The sequence below is a fragment of the Colias croceus genome, chromosome 9 (assembly GCF_905220415.1).
Source record: "Colias croceus chromosome 9, ilColCroc2.1".
Taxonomy (NCBI): Eukaryota; Metazoa; Arthropoda; class Insecta; order Lepidoptera; family Pieridae; genus Colias; species Colias croceus.
The window spans coordinates 4,213,429-4,221,616 of NC_059545.1; the positions used below are offsets into that span (position 1 = coordinate 4,213,429).

Genomic DNA, 8,188 nt, shown 5'->3' on the forward strand with positions numbered 1-8,188 from the left:
GCAGGTTACAAAAGAAAAAAAAAGAAACTATATGAACTAGTACAGCGCACCTGGTGCGTTCATGACCTTATAGAAATTGTTTTTGTAAAAATAGTGCATGTGAGTATGTGTTCTTTTAATATATTCAGCATGCATTTAATACGGACAATGCTATGATAATTTATTTGTAGCACTTCGATACAATTAAAATATAATGACCCTCTACGTATCTATAACACGTAATGTAGGTTCATCAATAATGAAACGTAAGAAATTTAAAAATACTGTCATTGTAGGTACGTACAAATAAATAAATGATATATTTAAAATTACGGACATTCGTAAACAGAATTTACCTCAAAATTAGATACACGAAATATGTTGAAATATGTATGTATAGAGAATCGATGCCATTTTACCTTTCAATAGATACTTTTCAGAATCACGTTATCCTTCTATTTATCATTATTTGTGACTAACATTATTTATTATTAACTACTTACTTGTAAGTATCGCAAAATATAAAAATACATTTCAAAGGATCTTTCATAAAGCAATTGTTGGAATTCCATATCTGCAAGAGATTAGATTAAATTCACCCTACATTTGTAGAGCTTCCAGTGCTAATAACGTAAAGGTAAAAGAATGCACAAAGGCCTTTGCATGCTTTTAAAATGTGGTCGTAATGTATTTTATCCATATTCCTAGCTCCCACCATAAAACAAAATCCTTATTAATTTGAAATAAATCATACGTTTTTTAATAATTGAACTGTAATAAAAGTCATTTAATAAAGAACTTAAAATGACTTAAAATGTTCGTCAACTTGTGAAAATTTTCCTTCCTTTTTATGACTTAGGTAAATAAGTAGGTCCTTATGTAGGTATGTAAATATAACATTTTGCTAAAATAGTCTGCTTTTCAAAATATCACACACAAATCATACATTAGTCATTAAATAAAAATAATCAATTTTAAATCACAACAGCACGTAAGTACAATCGCATAAAATCAATGTTGCATAATTTCTAGGAAAAATTCCATTGGAACAATGCAATATAAACTCGTCTAAATGCTAATGATATGGAAATTTATTAAAATTTCTTAAATCTCATAGGTGATTTTATAATATTTAAAAATGTATTTACTTGTAAGAAGAAACGCTGGCGCTTAAAATACAAAGCTCTTCCAGTTTAAGAGTGTGTTTTGAGTGTATACATAGTTTTGTAAGATATAATATTTCGGCGAAATAAAGATTTTATTTATTTATTTAAAACCACGTGAAACAGTAAACGGTCATCTATAATTAATTTATCTTCAATTGATGAGAACACTTCATAAATAATAAGACATTTAAACTTGACCTAAAGTCTTCTTTACTTAACCTAATTATCATATTACAAACTTTAATCAGCAAATGAACGATGCAACAAAATAAAATATCAAACTACAATGACAAATATATTTTTAAAATTCTATTTATATAGTAATTAGTGCAAATTAAGATTAGTCAAATAATCATAAAAATTACTGTAAGAAGTAATTAGTTTAACTTCCAACAAAAGATATCTGATATTTTTTTCTATATTTTTGTTGTGTTTTATAAAAGTAAGATATTTAAAAAATATATATTGCTATCTATACAAATTAAAAAAAAAACAATTTTCATAGATAGCAGTAATATACTTATTTATAGTCTAACCACTAAACTTCGACATCCAGTATGCATTGCATTGCTCTATCATTAATATTAATAGGTATTTTAAATTTTTATATAAATTTTGCCGTGTGCGTCAGGATTGCTCCGCCAAGTTATCAAATCAGAAAATGGTTTCAGCCAAAAATTTGTCAATATTTGTCAAAATCGAAAGAAACAAACCCCGTATTTGTCAAAGCAGAAATAAAGAAGTTATAAGCGTTTTAAGTTGGCCGCGCAATCCTGACGTCAAGGACTGCGCGGCCACGGAGATCTCAGCAACTACTTGGGATAGAGAAATAATTCCTTTTGTCAACTCAAGTCTGTATTTGTCAAGGTTTGTCGAAAAATGAATCAAAGCTCTATATCAATATTATAATTAAATATTCGCCTTGAAAGTCATGGCCGCGCAGTCCTTGATTTGCTATTTTGTTTTTAGTATTTTTTTTATTAAAATTGAAGACTTCATATAGTATAGGAGTTAAAAGGAGAATGGTCTTAATTTGTCGAAACTGACAAAAGCTTTAAAATACGACTAAAGTGTAATTAAACAGACGAAATCAATTTAAAACACAAAACTCGTGGCCGCGCAGTCCTGACGTTACTTTAAACCATGATATCTCAATAACTATAGTAGCTAGGATTTTGCTGTAGACGTCCATATAATCCTTATATTAACCCCATTAAAATGACATATCCTTTTACCCTCAACACTGTTTGGGACGCGAGTAATCTCAAGAATTATGTTACCCCATACAATGTTCTAGTAGAGTGACCATAATGTCGATTTGTTTTTAATCTTTTTCAAACTGGCTATGACAGCACAGTTCAAGGGCATTCTCTTCTGTTAGTCAAAAACTTAAATAAAATACTAAATAAGACGAAATAAAAAACTTGTTTAATATTTGAATATTTTTATTCATTGCACAAATATAAAGATTTCAAAAATCAACAAAATCATTATTCTTCAACTTTACTTTATTCTTTCAATTTTAACCGAATACGATAACCCAGAAAACCCTGTTTCTGTTTATATTCAGAAAATAAGTTGCACCTTAGGTAATACTACATATACGGAACCTAATGAAGACACCGATGAGAAGGAAAATATTCACGAAAACATAATCCTCGACGATGATGACGGTTTGCTCTCATGGTTTGATGAAATTGTTGAGAGGGAAAAAAGCCTAGATAAAACAAAAAGTTCGTCAGAATCACAAAACTCTTTCTACATGCCTCATTTAATAACAATGCTCAAACGGTTACTCCTAAAGTTACCCCTCTGGAGTAATATTATGTGCCCATTATATAAATCACAAAACAAAGTACCAACATCTTCAGCTAGAGCTATTTTAAAACTATGAAAAATTTGTTATTCACAACAAGGTCGAAGAAATATAACATTGATGAATATTTAAATATGCATTATGATTATTTATTAGGTGAAATAAAAATTGCTTTAAATTTTTTAAATAATTTCGCCGACATTGTAGACAAAAAGGAGAAAAACATTAAAAGAAAACGAGGTAAGACTAGGAAGCGAAAAATGTTACCATTTGAAAACAAATGCTGCAAAAAAGAAAAACCTAGTGTAACCAAAACGTTTTTAAATGATTCGGTATTCTCAGTAATTCCTACGTATGTTGAAAACTGGAGAGGCGAAGGTGTTCCTAAAGATGATTCTGCAAATAAACCTGTAAATATAATGTTTTTAAAAAATAGTAATTTTACTGTACAAGATATATCTGAAAAAAATATTAAATTAACAAACACTTGTGCATTTGATTCCGTATTTTTTTTATTGGCCCACGGATTTAAAGAGTATTCATGCATACGCGATTTATTTTACAATAATTGCAGAAATAGGGATATAACAGCGTTTTTACAAATCCTCTGTAACTCTGATAATAACAGCGAAGAAGCAAACAAATTAAGAATAAGAATTGCTTCGATACATTTCAAAAACAATCATTATGATTGTGAATGTAACGCTGCATTTATTTATGAGCACGTCTTAAATGATATTATTTTTAGTGCTTCTTCTGTAAGTAACTGTTCAAATAGTGCATGCATAAATTCTACCCCATCAAGAAGAAAACATGTGTTTATACCGTTAAATTTAGATATAATTAATATTTTCACCATCAGTAACTTGGAAGATTCTATTATTATTCATGATTAGGAAAACAAGCAATGCAGAAAATGCAATGAAGTAGTTCTATTTCATTATACCTTGTCAAAAATTGTTACATTCGATTTAAATGGCACGCAAATGGTGTTTTTACATGAGGTACCTAAAAGTATAATAATTAAACAAAACATTTATAAATTACTAGCGGTCCGCCCCGGCTTCGCCCGTGGTACATATTAACGTTTTCTCTACATAAGAACCATCCTCGTACTTCAAGGAATATAATAAAAAAAGAATTATCGAAATCGGTTCAGCCGTTCTCGAGTTATGGAATTACAACGAAAAGTGGCATTGATTTTTATATATTAGAGAAGATTAGGTGCCGTAGAATAGGTTCCTCCAATACTTGGAACAATAGGGCATTATAAGTGTCATATTATAAGAAATAGCGGAATGCTTTGTTACGACGATAACAAGAGTAAATTAGAAGAGAGTACAAACGATTCTGTATATATCCATTTTTTAACTTATGTTTTAGTAGAGGTGTAAGAGCCGATGAAAAACATTTAAAGTTGAAGAATAATGATTTTGTTGATTTTTGAAATCTTTATATTTGTGCAATGAATAAAAATATTCAAATATTAAACAAGTTTTTTATTTCGTCTTATTTAGTATTTTATTTAAGTTTTTGACTAACAGAACAGAATGCCCTTGAACTGTGCTGTCATAGCCAGTTTGACAAAGATTAAAAACAAATCGACATTATGGTCACTCTACTAGAACATTGTATGGGGTAACATAATTCTTGAGATTACTCGCGTCCCAAACAGTGTTGAGGGTAAAAGGATATGTCATTTTAATGGGGTTAATATAAGGATTATATGGACGTCTACAGCAAAATCCTAGCTACTATAGTTATTGAGATATCATGGTTTAAAGTAACGTCAGGACTGCGCGGCCACGAGTTTTGTGTTTTAAATTGATTTCGTCTGTTTAATTACACTTTAGTCGTATTTTAAAGCTTTTGTCAGTTTCGACAAATTAAGACCATTCTCCTTTTAACTCCTATACTATATGAAGTCTTCAATTTTAATAAAAAAAATACTAAAAACAAAATAGCAAATCAAGGACTGCGCGGCCATGACTTTCAAGGCGAATATTTAATTATAATATTGATATAGAGCTTTGATTCATTTTTCGACAAACCTTGACAAATACAGACTTGAGTTGACAAAAGGAATTATTTCTCTATCCCAAGTAGTTGCTGAGATCTCCGTGGCCGCGCAGTCCTTGACGTCAGGATTGCGCGGCCAACTTAAAACGCTTATAACTTCTTTATTTCTGCTTTGACAAATACGGGGTTTGTTTCTTTCGATTTTGACAAATATTGACAAATTTTTGGCTGAAACCATTTTCTGATTTGATAACTTGGCGGAGCAATCCTGACGCACACAATTTTGCCGATATCACGATTAAGCATACTTGCATAGGTTTGTACCTATACCTAAACCTACCTGATAGTACTAAAGGGACATATATTTCGTACCTATCGAAATATTGTAGTAAACAATTCATTGAAAAAAAAAATCTCTACTGATAAGAGAGTTTTAAAATTTACAGATAATTTTTCAATTGATTGATTTTACTCATAGATAATATAACATAAAATTAATTTAGAAGTGTTATTTTATTTTTCAATTGTAGTTACTAAGTAAGTAAATTTCTTTTAAATTTAAATAAATTATATCATTTCTAAATTTACCACCTCACCTTTTCACCTTTGGAATAATTATGTTAAATATGCATTTTATACTGTTACAAACAAAATGTTCAAATGAACAGCAAATTAATCGATTTAACTGTTCTCCAAACAAATTATTTTTAAATTTTACAAATTAGTTTATTTTTAAACTAAGGGACTGGTGTATAAATTAACGAATTCACAGAATAATTAATAACATTATATAAAATCGCTAAATGATAATAATTGCCGACTGCCAATTATTATTAATAAGTAACCTTTTTCTTTTTATTAATTGCCAATTTTTATAACGTATTAAAAACAAAGCCATCCATTGCGTCTATCTGTTCGCGATAAACTCAAAAACTGCTGCGCGATTCTTTACCTTTTCACCAACAGATAGCGCGGTTTTAGAGAAAGGTATTAATTTACATATTATGTAATTAATTAAATTTCAAAAAACGCTGCTGAAATTTATATTTATAATAAAATAAAATTATGTAAAGAAAATAGTCTTACCTTTATTTTCACTGACAATTTCACAAAAATTCAATAAGTACGCAAAGTACAAAAATGTGTCAACAAATCGTAACGAAAACGTAGCACAATATTGCACTTGTTCAATATTATTTATTACAATATCATATTTTTCAACTGCACGACGAAAAAAGCGATATCATTCGACTATGTTATTAAAATTCGAATGTTTACGCACAGCCAGCGCCGATTCGCGCGCAGTGGCACACTGAAGCGAATTCAGAATGTGCTGGGAGAGCTCGCCCCTGCCAAGAACCAAGAAGAACCCTGTCAGCTGTCGGCTGTCGGCTGTCAGGCTCACGCACAGTGCACACCCGCCGTGCGCGCGTCGCCGCGTCTCTACACGCATGCGCTCTATCTAAATGCATTGTTTGAATATAAACGCATGACGTATACAAGTATCACAACATTGGAATCACTAATGTGAATCCATCACTAATGCACTTTGAACTGTGACTTTGAACTTAGAATTAATAAAAAAAATATCTAAAAAGTAACTATATTCGTTTAATTATTATTTGCTTACACAATAATCGATACAAAGATACGTTATCAAATAAACGCAATGTCGACACGGGTAGATAAATGATTATTTAGGTATTATCTATAAATTATTTTTATAATTATACATGTCTCAACTCTCAACAATGTTATGACGATGAAACCAAAAAATCGGTCCAGTTCTTCTAGTCCATTATAGTACTTTAAAAATATAAATAATATTATGTTTGGATATATTATGTCCATTCTAAAGAGTCAATGAAATGATTATCACAAAGATAACTTTCAAATATATATTTTTTTTACAAAATTCTAAACCATCTGCGAATGGTCAGAACTTGAAAAAACAGAATCATGAAAATCGTTACTCCAAGAATTCTAAGGGAACAAACCCAAAAATAAAGAAAAAATACAGTTGAATTGAGAACCGTATCTTTTTTTTAAATCGGTTTTTAAATAATTTCAAAATTTCTTAACCTAATTACTTATACCTACCATCCCTCATGATACTTTTATTTTTCACACACTTTTATGGTATTGCAATATCATTATTGACTTAACAAATTAGTAAGTACCTCAAATAAATTGATGTTAATGGGACCGGTTTGTAAAAAATAATCATATAAATTAAGTAAATATTACCCGTACTATAAACCGTATCAGTTCCGTAAGGAAGTTCAAATTTTAATATATACATAAGTACTACTTTTATATTTTAGGAAATGAATACCAATACTTAAAAATAAAAATGAAGCATGCGAAAATGTAAAAATATGTCAATATTTAATATATGTATTGAGTGTGCGTACACTTTGCTGAATATTAATTTAAATAGCTGTTTATTTAAATAATTATCGAACACATACTAATTAGGCAATGATTAACGACCTCCTATCATTCTCTTAACGATCGCATCTACATATAAAATAATAAATATGTATAAAAAACAAGAATCACACAACCTCTATATCACCTTAATATGTCATCGAATTTTGGTGACATATTTCAACCATTGAGATACTATTACTACGTATGGAGACGACACCGCCTACGTCACAGTTATGTTCCGCTCAACATCAAAAGAAATAACTTTTCATCGCTAATTAATTAACAAGATAATCATTTTTAAAACTTGTGTCGAGCAAAATTTTCGGCGGGCGCCATTTTGCTTCATTTGTCATATAGACTCAAAATTGAAGAAATGGCATTAGGTATGAAAGATGTTTACTTAGAAATATTACATGACGTAAATTTTTATATATACTGTAAAATAATAATATTACACATTTAGAAAATATTGTAATGTGGATATTATTTTGAAAAAGGTTCAAACATGAAATATGAAAATAAATTACCAACGTATTTTAGTAATTTTTTAATTGATAAGTTTATTAATAATTTACTCATTAGATGAATTATATATATTTTTTTTACATTGATTGTTTATATTGGTAGTAGGCAAAATATTTACGAAGTTTCGCCTCTATGGGGGTGAGTCGATGACATTGCTTAATCTATGACTCACTATTATAGCCGCCCCGCGCCGCCGCGGCCGTGCTTGGCGCACAGATTTTCTTCGTGGTGTCTCCTCTATACGCAGTAA

The 8,188-nt window shown here is 29.7% G+C and overlaps 1 protein-coding gene across 1 annotated transcript in view; it reads right to left on the reverse strand.

Moving 5' to 3' along the window:
- Positions 1–6,345, reverse strand: part of LOC123694200 (ATP-binding cassette sub-family G member 1) — a 65,090-nt gene extending 58,745 nt beyond the window's left edge. Inside the window, exon 1 of the mRNA XM_045639558.1 lies at positions 6,067–6,345. The gene's annotated coding sequence lies outside the window, so the exon portion shown is untranslated. The remainder of the gene's footprint in view (positions 1–6,066) is intronic.
- Positions 6,346–8,188: the final 1,843 nt, after the last annotated feature.